Here is a 15,200-nt window from a genome sequence, read left to right on the forward strand (position 1 = left end):
AACAAGGCCGATATTCGTTCTTTCCACTCAGAGGGCAAAGGAGTCTCCAAAATCAAAAGGTATCTGGAGGCCTTTAGACTTTTCTGGTGCTTTAGAAACATCTCTTGCTAATGGCTTGTCCATTACCTGTTGGACAGCATGTAACTCCGAAATCACAATCTTGGGCGGGATGACAATATCAGACTGAGTTTCATTCTTGACCACCACAGGGAAGGAGCAGAAACGCTTCACAGGTAATGTGTGCAATCCACTAGCAACTAATAACCCCTGGAAGAGGAGACATTGTGGGATGACTAATAACAGTAAATTTTTCTGCTGGAGGGCATTTCAGGCAAACAACCCCATCCAGAACAGCAGTATGCCCTGCCAGCACAGTTTCAGGGACAGTCCCTTTTAATGTCACACATCCAAAGGTTTCAGCACATAACTGTTTATGTCTCACATCGAGTGTTTTCAGCACTGCAGCATACCCATGATAACCTGGATTGGGGCTTACAGTCTCATTTTGCACATAGTTGGAGTAAAGTGCATCGAGGGTATTTGTGCCAATGAGGACTTGTGGAACATTTATCAAATCTGGGACCACCAGTGCCAATGTGGTAACCTCAGCATCTGTTCCTAAGAACTCCTTAGGAAACTTTAGAGCTACGTCCACATACCCCAGGTAAGGCACAGATTGTCCATTCGCCCCTTCCACTTCCAGCAGAGACTCCAGGGATTGCAAAGGGTGATGAGACAGGTACTTTTGTAAAAAGATAAAGGAATTGTGGTCACCTGGGAACCAGTATCTAAAAGGCAGTTCACTTGAATTTCATCAATGCAGATATGGGCAGTACATTTCATTCCGATTAGCCCTTGTGGCAGTTTGGGTTTAGGGCACTGATGTTTCATCTCAGTCTCTATATGCCCTGCTACAGAGACTGCCTGCTGTTTAACTGAGCAGTAGTTGTTTGGTTCTTCAGATCCCACTGGTCTTGTTTTTCTCTTAACTGGCATTTCTTTTCATATACTTTAGAGGATTGGGATCATTTTCACAATTGATGGCGAGGTGTCCATCCTCTCCACATCTAAAGCAATATCCAGGACGAGGATGGGAGGATGTCACAAAACCCCTTCTTTGCTGGTTATTTTCATCCTTCTCTGTCTGCCTATTCTGGAATTTCACTGAGGAGCCTTTGGAGGTAAATGTCTTCCTGTCCGCTGTTGGGGGTTTCAGGAGCTGTTAAGTGAGCCTTTAATTCTGCCACTTGTTTCTTTAACCCAGCTAACTCCTTAGCTTCTGGGTTTTCTTTTGGTCTTTCTTTTTCAGAAATGCATGTTTTCATAGCATCTACTTGTGCTTGTAGTTCTCTTAGTTCTTTCTTTAGCTGTTTCATATCATCATTTTTCGGACTCTCAGGCTGACCTTTCTGGTAAGTTGAGGTTTGAATAGCGGCAACCTGAGCATGCAGTTCCGATATTTGAGCACTAATGGTATCAACCTCTTCAGCTGCTACAACTGCTTCACGAGAGTATGCTGACATTTGATGTGTTGCAGTTCTCAGTTTGGAGGTGTTACTCTGTTTGTTTAGTCCAAAATGGCCACGCATTCTGTCCTCTTTTGAGGCTTGCCGATCTTCCTCAGTGCAAATAGATACTACCAACTCTGCAAAGGAAGGTGGGTTAGTTTTTTCTTCTCTAGCTGTAGGCTAGCAATTAATCCATTATCCCAACATCCACGGCAAAATTGTCTTATGAGACAACGATTTTGCTCACTTCCAGAAATGCCACCTCTCCTTACAGTTGTGCTCAGCATGACGTGTAGTCGGTGTAAATAACTGGAAGCCTTTTCTCCTAGGTTCTGTAGAATGGTCATAAATTTTGCCAATAGCTCGTCTCCATCCTCCACAGATCCATAGACAGATTCTAACAGTTCCAAGTATGCTAATGGTGAAGACTGGGGCTCATGTGTTTAATGACATCAGCTGCAGGAGGGAGCAGACTATCAATTATTCTCCTGGTTCGTGACAAGTCCGAAATAGAAGGGTCATCCAGCAGAAATTGAACATTCGCCCGCCAAGTGTCAAAGTCTGGTTCATTCACTGGTCTAGGAACTTTCCCAGAGAAGGATCTGAGACGGAAAGAGGTAGGTTGTATTGCAGCAGTGTCATTTGTTCTGACAAAATGTTCAACTACAACTTTTTGCACGCTGGGTGGATCAATCATGTCCATAGTAAGATCTGTATGAGGTGATACTGTAACTTTGGGATTGCTAGTTCTACTGTTAAATCTTTCCTTGGCCAGGTTTTGGGATTTCTTTGACTCAATTTAATTTATTTGGGAGTTGTTTGATGACAGAGGGCTGCGTGATCTGTGGTCACTCTCTGTGATTTGTAACGGAGAAGACTGTCCATCCAACGAAAGTTAGCTGTGCTATCACTCTATTGAGAGTCTGCTGCATCTGTGTTCTCAAACCTTTCGTCTGAATTAGGTGAGGGCTCTGTGAGAGAATGACCAGATTTCATCTGTTTTAACTCCTCCTGGAGTACTTCTTCAATTGACTTGCCACTAGCATTAGCAATAATCTGCAGTTTTTCCAAATACTCTTTTATGTGCACTAGCTGCATGAGGGTAGACAGAGCTTAAGGCACGCACATTAAAAGTAGTATCTGGATTTAGCGTACTGACTATTATTACAGGAAGTAGAGGCTTTAGTGTTATCATGGCAGAGCTATAGGTGAATTCTATAATGCTATGACGATGGAATTCAGAGTTTGGGTCATCAATGAGAAAGTTACGGCTGATACTACCAAACCTCATAAGCCATGCTTCTAGGTCATGATCTGTTTCAGTTAATGTCAAACCTCCAGCTATTACAGCATTTGCGACATTTACTCCTCTCTGATTATGACATCCATGTTTTAATATTCTGCTCAATGTATGATTTCAATAGAACTCAGATCTTTCACCTTTTCACTATTGCTGCAGGCCAATCTCTCTCCTGGCTGGCTCGCCACTTTTTTTGTAACCCGTGATACGTAATGTAAATTTTGGACCTACTCTGATGATAGACCAGTTAGTGCAAAGGTTTGGTTCGTCCGAGAGAGAGAGAGAATGTAGCAGAATTGAACAGACTTAAGCCAAGTTGAGGTAAGAGCAAAATTTGATTTGTATTGTTACAATGAATAAAAGAAATTAAAATTTACAAACACAAAAGGATGAAATAAAAATAAAAATAAAAACCTGAGGATTCAGAAATTCAGTCTCAAATGTCAATTAATTGATGGTAATCTCAGTCTTTAGTCTCCACTCCAGATCAGGACAAAATGAACTGTGCAATTTCACTCCTACCAGTTGAAGGTCTGCAAGTTTAGTTCCTGTGTCTGTCCAACAGGTGAAATTCACGCAAAGGTTTCAAAGATTTGCTTAAAGGAGGGCTCGCCAGTCCAACTCCACACTGCAGTTATATGAAGAGTTGAGACAGTTCAAGAATAGTTCTCACTTCAGCCGATTCATCCAGGAAAGGGACTCACATGGAACAAGAGCAGAATAAAGGGAAGAAAACCTGGCCAAGGAACTAATATACATGTACATCAAATGAACCAGGACATTTGCAGATGAACCCTGTTTCAGACGTCACTCTCAATTGCCTTCAGCTTCTCTGACCTTAATCTCTCTCATTTCGGTGGCTTGAATCTTCCGAAACTGCATCTCACATCTGCTCACATGAGAGGCTCACGAGGAAAGAGAACGATAGCGAATCCTCTGCTCTCTAAAAATTGCGCGATGGCGGACCCTATGACGTCATTCACCCGCGACCTCATTGCGAAGTGAAAGAAGGCGCTATTGGTCACAATTATAACTTTGATATTTTATATTTTTTTGTTCACAGTCATGTTTATGTTTTGGTTCTTTTTTTTTTTAAAAAAACAACTATTATTTAATTAATATCATTGCGAGTTAATGTACTAGTATGCACTTGTTTATGCACTAGTAATCTGGGTTACATGTACGTTCCTTTTTTTTTGAGGGAACACTTATTCATATTTGCTTTCAGTGTATTGTGGAGGAACGTCTGCAGGATGTTGATGAATGAAAGAGCTGCTGGTCACGGGTATCTGCAAGAAAAGAAAAAAATAAGGGCTATATGATCTGAATTATTGCTTGATTACTTGTTGATCATTTTAAATACATTTTCAATACATCGACTCCCAACAAAACCAGTCATAAATAAATAAGGATTTATACACGTGAAGAAATAAGATTTCCATTGATGTAGGGTTTGGGACAGGACACTTTCTGAAAATATTAAATTTTAAGGGTGCAAAAAAAATGTTCACTAGAGCCGTCACGGGGAAAAGTTTACCAGTTTCTGTTAATCAAATGTACATAAACTTTCAATAAAACATTCAAGTCTCCCAGTCATTGACTAAAACGGCGTAATAAACAATCCCGTTGTTAGATCTTCTTTAGATAAAACCAGATCAAAACACAAGGTATTTATAACCTATAAGCTCCACGTGGGATATAATCATGAAATCAAAACGAACTGTATTTATTTGATTAGCTCACGTTGAAATTTTTGCGGTGAGAAATCCTCAAAATATTACTTTGCCTTCGTAAGCTTTCATCCAAATCTGAAAATGCTCCTCTCCTCTGAAACATGATCTTTACTTAATATTGGGCTGATTTTGAGCTGATTTCTGACAATCCTAGGTTATTTCCCAATCATCTCGTGGTTGTGAGGATTATCTGGTCAGATTTTCCTGAGGTGTGTTAAGAGTGACTGAATCTGCTCAGAAGAATATCGGAGGCTCCCCGAAAGTGAATAATGCTTTCTAAAGTTCAAGTCATGCTTTTTTTGATTTCAATTAAAAGTCTAATTAAAGCGGTGCTCCAGCGTCTCTTACCTCTGATCTGTTCAGATCCTGGAAACGAACCACATCAGACAACTGTGGAGGTAAAACCTGAGCAAACTGCACCTTTGGAAGAAATACAGTAGTGTTTTATGCCTTTTACTGTGAGATGCCATACACTGCTTTCAGTAGTTCAGCTTTAGAAAGCTCACTGTAGCAGAAGACTCGCTTTTTAGGAGGAATTTAAGGAAGGAAAAGCAAGATTGTAAATACTGTATTGTAACGTAGCGTTTGAGCTGGAGGGGAAGTCCTGATTTGACTCACGACTCACCTGAGGAGGACAGCAGCAGGCGTCGGCTTTACAGGCGAACGCTGACAGACAGATGGAGATGATGAACTCAAGCACGGAGAATATCAGCAACACACCTCTGATTCCCTTTAAGAGAGTCTGACAGGAAAACAACATTAAACCCTCTTAAATATAGCTAATTATGGTAAATTACCATTTTTAACATCCATGATCTTTATAAAACTTTGCATGCTTGTTATCAAATCATCAAATGTGATATCCTAGTTGGACCTCTAAGGGCCAGATTTAGAGTTCGAATGAACATATACGGCCCTATTTTAATCTAAATGAGATTAATCTAAACCACTTTTTGCTCTTTGAACGGCAGGAAAGCAGCCCTGGCACGTAGTTGAGAATGTGTTGTCCCTATTCTCTTAAGTAATAGGGATTTTGGATATAAAGTGCAATAAACCAATCAGATTCTCCTCTCCCATTCCCTTCAAGACTTTAGGCCGCAGACTATTTTCAGCTCCTCAAAACAGCGACAAGACTTTAACATTAAATGTAAAACAATTAATGTAAGTTGATGACATACCTCATACTTGATGTTCAAATAACAGTCAAAATCACCGCAGTAATTCAACGCTGCTATAACCAAATCTATTAAAAGTAAAATGATGGCAATGCCGTGGTTATAGCGCTGAAGATGTTCATTCCAAGGAAGCCCTCACCTACAGGCGTAAAAACAACAGAACTTTAAAACAGCGTGATAACCAGGTAATGCACATCAATCATTTTTTCAATCATTTTTATTTATATAGCGCTTTTAACAACACAGGTTGCATCAAAGCACTGTACAGTATAATGACAGGGATGTATAGTAGTGACGAGTGACCAATTTCTTATTAAATGCAGAGACGGTCTCTGCAGTCAATTCAACGATAGTCACTAGAAGTTAAGTGTCCCCAACCAAGCAAGCCAGAGGCGACAGCGCAAGGAAACAAAACCCCATGCATACAGAATGGAGAAAAAAAAACCTTGGGAGAAACCAGACTCAGTTGGGGTCAGTTCTCCTCTGACCGGACGCCCAGCACTTAACTTCCAGTTCAATTTTAAACGCAGCTGTGTCAGGTAGTGTAAATGACTTAGTGTGTGCGTGTGCGTGTGTGTGTGTGCATCAGGATCTGGTGATCTGTCGACGGGTGCATCTAGGTTTTCTGGTCTCTGATGAACATAATCTCTGGGTGCTGATCCACCATCTAGTCTGGATACAAACTGTGAAAACAGATTGAGAAAGAAACAGGACTAATATTAGCGTAGATGCCATTCTCTTTTACGATGTCACAAGTACATCGTATTGTAGATAGTGTTCCCGGTTCCAGCAAATCTTAGTAATGCAGCCTAAAAATCCTTTAACGGATTTGAATAATAAAAGGTGTGTTGGTGTGTTATGTGTAGGCTAAGTTAAAAGATGTGTCTTTAATCTAGATTTAAACTGGCAGAGTGTGTCTGCTTCCCGAACAGAGTTAGGAGATTGTTCCAGAGTTTAGGTGCTAGATAGGAAAATGATCTGCCGCCGCATGAGTTGATTTTGATATTCTAGGTATTATCAAATGGCCAGAGTTTTGAGAACGCAGCGGACGTGCAGGACTATAATGTGATAAGAGCTCGCTCAAGTATTGAGGAGCTAAACCATTCAGGGCTTTATAGGTAATTAATAAGATTTTAAAATCTATTCGATGTTTGATAGGAGCCAGTGCAGTGTTGACAGAACCGGGCTAATATGATCATACTTCCTAGTTCTAGTAAGGACTCTGGCTGCTGCGTTTTGGACTAGCTGAAGTTTGTTTATTAAGCGTGCAGAACAACCACCCAATAAAGCATTACAATAATCTAACCTAGAGGTCATAAACGCATTAATTAATATTTCTGCATTAGAGGTTGAAAGCATAGGTCGTAATTTAGATATATTTTTAAGATGGAAAAACGCAGTTTTACAGATGCTAGAAACATGATTTTCAAAGGAAAGATTGCGGTCAAACAGCACACATAGGTTCCTAACTGATGATGAAGAATTAACAGAGCAGCCATCAAGTGATAGGCTGTGTTCTAGATTATTATATGTGGGTTTTTAGGTCCAATTATTAGCACCTCTGTTTTTCAGAATTTAACATTAAGAAGTTACTCATCATCCAGCTTTTTATATCGACTATGCATTCTGTTAGATTCTCAATTTGGTGTGTACCAGGCTGTGCTGAAATATAGAGCTGAGTATCATCAGCATAGCAGTGAAAGCTAACACAATGACTCCTGATAATATCTCCCAGAGGTAACATGTAAAGGTTGAAAAGTAACGGTCCTAGCACTGAGCCTTGAGGAACTCCATATTTCACTTTTGATCGATATGATACCTCCTCATTTAATGCCACAAACTGATAGCGGTCAGATAGATATGATGTAAGCCATGCTAAGGCGCTTCCTCTAATGCCAACATAGTTTTCTAGTCTATCCAAGAGAATGTTGTGATCGATAGTATCGAATGCTGCGCTAAGATCTAATAGCACTAATAACGAGATAAAACCACGATCAGATGATAGAAGCAGGTCATTAGTAACTCTAATGAGAGCAGTCTCAGTACTATGGTACGGTCTAAAACCTGATTGGAAATCCTCACAGACACCATTTTTTTCTAAAAAGGAATACAGTTGTGAGGATACTACCTTTTCTAGTATCTTTGACAGAAAAGGGAGATTAGAGATTGGTCTGTAATTTACTAAGTCTTTGGGATCAAGATGTGGTTTCTTAATGAGAGGTTTAACTACAGCCAGTTTAAAGGTTTTGGGAACATAACCTAATGACAATGATGAATTAATAATGTTCAAAATAGGATCTATGACTTCTGGAAGCAGATCTTTTAATAGTTTAGATGGAATAGGGTCTAACATACATGTTGCTGGTTTAGATGATTTAACAAGTTTGTACAAGTCTTCTTCTCCTATAATAGAGAAAGAGTGTAATTTTTCCTAGGGGATCTAAAGCTCATTATCTGATGTGAAACTGTAGTTGACGGCTGCATAGTTACAATTTTATCTCTGATGGTATCAATCTTAGAGGTAAAGAAATTCATGAACTCATTGCAGCTATACTCTTGGGGCATATTAGCACCTGCTGATGCTTTATTTTTTGTTAATTTAGTCACTGTACTGAATAAATACCGGGGGTTGTGTTTGTTTTCTTCTAAAAGGGATGAAAAATAATCAGATCTTGCTATTTTTAATGCTTTTCTGTATGACAGCATACTCTCCGCCAGGCAATACGAAATACTTCTAATTTGGTTTTTCTCCACCTGCGCTCCATTTTCCGGGCTGCTCTCTTTAGGGTGCGTGTGTTGTCATTATACCATGGAGTCAGATTGTTTTCTTTTATCTTTTTTAAGTGCAAAGGAGCAACTGTATCTAAAGTGCTAGAAAAAAGAGAGTGCATAGTTTCTGTTACATCATCAAGTTTTTGCATCGTATTGGATGAAATAAGGAATTGAGATAAGTCAGGAAGGTTATTTAGAAAGCTTTCTTTTGTGGTGGAAGTGATGGTTCTACCATACTTGTAATAAGGTGCAGAGTTTACAGGTTTAACTATACAGAGTTCACACAAGACTAGATAGTGATCTGAAATGTCATCACTTTGCTGCAGTACTTCAACCATTTTAACATCTATTCCATGTGACAGTATTAGATCTAGAGTATGATTTCTACAATGAGTAGGTCCAGAGACGTGTTGTCTAACCCCAATGGAGTTTAAAATGTCTAAGAAAGCTGATCCTAATGAGTCTTTTCATTATCAACATGGATATTAAAATCGCCAACAATTAAGACTTTATCTGCGGCCAGTACTAACTCAGTTAGAAAATCAGCAAATTCTTTAATGAAATCTGTGCTGTGCCCTGGTGGCCTGTATACAGTAGCCAGTACAAACATGACAGAAGATTTATCACTAGCACATGATTCTGTAGATAATGTTATATGCAGCACCAAAACTTCAAATGAGTTATACTTAAAGCCTGCCCTCTGAGAAGTACTAAGAATATTGTTATAAATTGTAGCAACACCTCCCCTATACCTTTTAAATGTGGCTCATTTTTTATAGAAATAATTTTGGGGGTAGATTCATTTAGAGTAATATAATCATCTGGTTTTAGCCAGGTTTCTGTCAAACAAAGCAAATCTAGCTTCTGATCATTGATCAAATCATATACATAAAGTGCTTTTGTGGAAAGTGATCTAATATTTAGCGAGCCAAGTTTTATCGTTTGCTTATTTGAATTATAGGTAGTTTTAATTTGTTGGACATTAATTACATTATTGCTTTTGAATAGGTTTGGACGTTCTCTGCATATTCTAATTCGGGAACAGACACAGTCTCTATAGTGTGATATCTAGGTGAAAGAGTCTCTATGTGCTGAGAATTAACTGCCTTCTGTGACGTGAGGCAGCTAGCAAAACGGTCGGTTTAGCCGGTCTGTCTGCTTCCTGACCTGGGCACTAGTTGGTCATGTTGGAGCTATAAGACTATATGCCATATTTCTAGATAGAAGAGCGGCACCACCCCAAGAGGGATGAAGACCATCTATTTTCAACAGGTCAGGTCTGCCCCAGAAACTCATCCAATTGTCTATAAAGCCTATGTTGTTCTGCGGGCACCACTTAGACATCCAGCCATTGAGACCCAGCAATCTGCTGTGAATCTCATCACCCCGTTAAGCAGGAGGGGACCGGAGCATATTACATTGTCCGACATTGTGCTTGCAAAAGTATAAGAAGTTCGATTAAATACACACTTAATTATTAGTAGAGGTCACCGATTTTACAGATTATCGTCAATTTGATTACGGAAACCGTCTGCATTTAATAAAATAATAAGTGAATAAAAGAATAAAAAAATAAGTGTTTAATCTCGTTGTTATACACCACCATCACTCCATTCTCTTATTTTATTCTGTATGGTTAAAAACGATATATAAATAAAAGTGATTTCATCCACAGAGCTCAGCTTCCTAGCAATGGATGCAGCACAGAACACTATTGATAACCGATAGTTTAACAAGCAGCTATCGGTGCCGATTAATCTGCAAAACCCTACATTAATTTTTCTCAACACTTCCAGAAGAGCCGTTAAACCTCTTTCTGTACTTCCCATACGGTTCTTCGTACCCTTAAAAGTAAAGTGTGCAGCACATACCAAACACAAACGGAGCGGGAATTCATTTTGTTTTCGGGCGATGCAGCAGAGCGAACCAGCGCTGATGTACTGAGAAGAGAAAGGTTCAGAAAGCTCGGGTTGGAACATGTAACTTTATTTTGTGAAAGACAGAACACTTAATGGTGTAGTAGTTTCTTACGATGAGAGATCCCCAGCACGAAAGACCACTGTAGATAAAGATGGGTTCTGCGTGAACTGAAGACACGATGCCAAACAGAAAAGTCATCACGCCCGATCATTACCTGGACCGTCTGTGAGGGACACGGACGACAGAAGAGTCTCTCGTGAAGACGAACAATAGAAAACATACAGATTTACCACAACTGTAGACTTGATCGTTCTGGAAAAACCTCTAAAAACAAAAGAATCATTGCATGAATGTCACTGTGCTTGCAGATCACCCCGAGGGCTTTGGGTTGTCCTTTCAGAAACGCCTGAAGGCCCTGAAGAGGAGCAGCAGGAGCGGCGGTGTGCGTCGTCGGCTGCAGCTGGATGACGAGGGTTGAAGACGCCACGGTATGACCGTCTGAGACATCCTCCTACGGACCTGAACAGAACAAAAACATGGAGGCGGTCACCGCCGAGGAGATACTGAAGCCGGGTTCATGTGGTAGCGGCCTCAACGTTCGGGTCGCTATTAAAAACATAACAGTTCATATAAAAAAGGAGAAGGAATATCACGAGAGTTGGAACTCATGGAATAAATAAATGAGAAAAAATACACAAATGCATTTTTATTTTTAAGATTTATTTTGACTATATTAATGCGACCTGCTGAGGAAATGGGCAAATGATCCGATTTTTTGTCTGATAATGAGTTTTTACTTCTATCATTTCTAGTTTTAATGAATATAATAATAATAATAATAAATATTTTTCATTTAATCAAAGAATCCTGAAAAACGTATATTAAACGCATTTCTGTAGGACAGTGTAAAGCTTTTCCAAATAATAATTTTGTCTTTATTTTGATCATAAACTCAACGTAAATGCTTCCAAATGTCCTTCGTTTTTAAGATGGCAGACTTTTAAAAGCCTACAAACGATTTAACAGATGTAAGACGCTTTTAAACGAGAAGAAATCTCTCAAACTGGTTGTTCATGAATACTTTTAAGATAACCTACTTACAAATGTTGTTAAATGATGGTCACGATGGACATCTGATTCATTTATTAGGCTTTCTGTTCTACTGAAAACTAAAACTGTTTGGAAAATGCGTCTACTTTTGAAAAATGGGCTTCACGGGTCTTTTTGTTTATGATTAAAACCATATATTATTAAAATAATATGACAAACACCAGTGTAAAAGGAACCGTTTTGTATAGCGTTACTTATCTACAGAAGAAGAAGCCGCCCAGTCTAACGGGAAAAACAAGACCGCGTTCACTTCAGGAAATATCATAATAACGCTAATTGTTTGAGAATTGAGCTTCATCTCATTTTTAAGCGTCTAGTTTTTAATTCATAATGGATTCGAATTTGCAGAAATTTAATAGGAATATATTTTATTAAAAACCCGTTAGCTATTTATTAGCGAACCCTTGTAATAAACTTGATTAAAGTTGCATATATATCGTGCCATTTATGACAGAAAAACATACTGGACTCACGATAAGACAGAAGCTGTGCTTCAGAAAGTTGTGCTTCGTTTTTCAGGAGACTAAATCAAAACTGAGTGTAGACGCCGAGAACACCATCCGGACTGTGATTGGTCCATCCCGACCCTAATCGACTGTGATTGGTCCATCTCGACCCTACTCGACTGTGATTGGTCCATCCCTACCCTAATAGACCGGGATTAGATATTTGCATGCACCTATAGGGAGAAAAACAACAGAAAACAGATTAAAACATTTGCAAGAACTTGTGTCGAATGTAAACTTTGTGTTAACATTAATGTAGAAATGTATGATAAAACTACACATAAATGCATAAAACATCTCATTAAGCATTGTGGGATATTTTCTATCCTTTATGAATTATTATTAATGATGTTTTTTATTTACAATTATACAAACGGTTTGCATTAATTCACAGTTTATTATGAGCATTATAATCAGCTATGGCATTTAAATACAAAGTAGCAAATATATTTTTAAGCAGCATGGTGTTTGTGCAAGCAATATATTGTTAGTTCAACAGGAACTGTCAGCTAACGTCCCTGGCCTATGTCTGCGTGCAGAGGAGTGATAAGCAAGCTGCATGCTTGGGAGTTGAGAGGGTCAGGGGTCATGTATGTCTCTCTTCAGGTTCTATAGGTCACAGATGGAATGAGGAGGTCAGCTTTCCTGAAAAGAGGATACAACACCGAATGAGGCGATGGAGTCAGATAACTCGAGGGGGTGTGAACTGAAGAGAGACGACGATAAATAATGAGAACTGCTGAAGTGTGAGCGCACTTTTTCCTGTGTGAATGAACTCAGCAGCTGATGTTTGTATCATATGCATCTGTCGAATAAATGATTAGGAATATAAATTTGTGTCTCCTCTTCGATAAAAGAATGCGCATGGACTGCAGAAAATAGTTAGTCCAACAGCATCAATCATCAGGGTCCAAGCACCAGTGGCTCGTTTTAAAGGAAACGATTCAAATTTGTCTTTTTACAGCAAAGTCCAGTCAATCTTCTCAGATTTCGTTTAGCTTACAGCAAATACACTGGTGTAAATGTCATTTTAATGGCACTAAACCTAATCAAAAGAGATATTAAGCATTTTGCAAAAACATAGTTTTAAGCTTAGATGGGGAGGATGTAATTGTACCTAAGGAGCTCTTCAGAGAAGTTGAGATGGTGTTTCCTATCTGTCAGTCACTACGAGTTACGTATTTTGTGACGATAGACTGGGGTCTTGCTTTAAGCCCTGATTTGCTCTGAGAGAAGTGTTAACTCATCCTTGGGGGCAAGCGTCTGCATGTTTCCCCACTCAAAGCTTATTTCTGCACAGAAACGAAGAGGAGAAGCTGGAAACTGAAGCTTGTTCTGGATGGCGTCAAGAAACAGCCGGTCGCTTCCTATCCTCCGTTGACAGCCACGTTCTGGTCTGGTCTGGGCTGAAGCTGTGTTTGTGGATGGTTTATGCATCTGTTGATGAATGAGCATGTCGCCATAGCAGCGCCTCTCCTCACGGGGATGGGAGGAGCTCCCTTTGTCACTAACCAGGCTGGCTTTTTCTGCTAGTCCCTGCAGATCTTTGAGTTCTCCTGCAGCTCCTGTTTTGTCTGGCTCAGCGGTGATTTTGCTGTGTCATCTTTCCACTGCTCTTAGTCCCAGTCTTGAGCCCTTGCAGTGAGATGATTGGTTCCTCTGAGTGGGCTGTGGTTCGTGACCATGCCTGCCCTGGTTCTTTCCTGTTCCCGGAGCTGATCAGCTTGACCTGAAGGACTCGTACTTCCATGTCTCCGATTCTTCTTTGACACAGACCTTTTCTTTGATTTGCGTTTTGAGGGTCAAGCATGGCAGCATGAAGTCCTCCTCTTTGTGCACCCCTATGTCTTTACAATGGTTGTAGAGGACGCCCTTGCCCTGTTAAAGAAAGTGTAAGTCAACTATCTTGATGCCCAGTCGCTCCAGAACCTAATCATAGATTATAAACTACGCCCTGGACTATATGACCCAATTTTCTCCGGATATTGTCATCTGTATATAAGTATATATCGAAAGCATAGAAAAAAAATCGCTGCATTGTGTTTGCAGATGTGCAAGATTGGATTTCTTCATGTTTTTGATGGTTTTAACTCCTACAACATTCTTCTGATTTACTGTAAAGTTTACTATTTATTCTTTAAATGATAAACCTGATCTCATACCGATGCGTTTCCTGCATCTTCACCAAACAACAAATTACATTCTTCAAATAAAATCGTGTAAGCTTCAATGCGCCGCGTTCCTCGCTTATTCGGCATTTATTTGCTTATCCTCAGTGATATACACACAGAAAAGGGTTTATGAGACATTCAGCGCCTCAAGGGCTTTGGGTTGTCCTTTCAGAAATGCCTGAAGTCCTTGAAGAGGTGATGCAGGAGCAAAACAAACATAAACTGAAATATTTAAAGAGAATCCGTGTATCATTCGTTCTTTTCATATTAAGGACTCAATAAAGGCCTCTGTAGCGAATCCATCTATTTCTGTAAGATAAAATCCATATTTCAAACATTTCTTTCACTTCTGCTGACTGTGGAATCCGGAAACCGATGTGACGGATGATATACCACGTATAGGTCAGGCGCATGCTTGAAAACCAGCCTCCTCTTGGCTTATATCAGAATCATTTGACATTTTCCCTTAGAAATGTTTTGTGCTTTTAATTATTGAACAGAGCTGAGCGTCTCTCTCTAAGTCGTGCCATGCGGACGTGGTACATCATCTTCCAGATTCCACAGTCAGTAGTTATTAAATCATCCACAATGCTCATCTTTGACACTTTAATATTTTTAGGGTTTTTAAAAAAACTGATCGAGTTCACACGCTTGTCTAACCTAAAATGTTAGCTCCAGGAGAAAAGAGAGGCAACGAATCCAAAACAGCAGGCAGGAGAAAGGTCTAGTGAAGAGCAGACAGGGCTGAGTGGAAAACAAGACAAAGTTCAGATCCAGAGAGACCATCCAAGGTGAGCGAGCACTGAAGGTGAACTGGGCGAGCAAAATACGGTTTCTAAGACTAAACAGGAGAAGCTGGAACGAACAAAAGCTGGGATCGCCAGTTCAAAAAACACACTGACAACGAAAACAACCAGAAAGACATAGGGAGAGTAATGATTGGACAGCAGGATACAGGTGCGCCAAACAAGCAGATGAAGAGAAAGCCAGAAAAAATGAATTAAT

At 39.7% G+C, this 15,200-nt stretch overlaps 1 long non-coding RNA gene and 1 pseudogene across 1 annotated transcript; both read right to left on the bottom strand.

Moving 5' to 3' along the window:
- Positions 1 to 3,788: 3,788 nt before the first annotated feature.
- Positions 3,789 to 10,987, bottom strand: LOC122342329 (annotated as a pseudogene).
- On the bottom strand, positions 10,842 to 13,267 carry LOC122343190. Its single transcript, XR_006250712.1, has 3 exons — positions 13,142 to 13,267; positions 11,992 to 12,197; positions 10,842 to 10,927 (listed from the first exon to the last, which is right to left on the bottom strand). It is a non-coding gene; the product is annotated as an uncharacterized LOC122343190 (long non-coding RNA).
- Between the last annotated feature and the right edge of the window lie 1,933 nt (positions 13,268 to 15,200).

The sequence above is a fragment of the Puntigrus tetrazona genome, chromosome 4 (assembly GCF_018831695.1).
Source record: "Puntigrus tetrazona isolate hp1 chromosome 4, ASM1883169v1, whole genome shotgun sequence".
NCBI classification, from domain to species: Eukaryota; Metazoa; Chordata; class Actinopteri; order Cypriniformes; family Cyprinidae; genus Puntigrus; species Puntigrus tetrazona.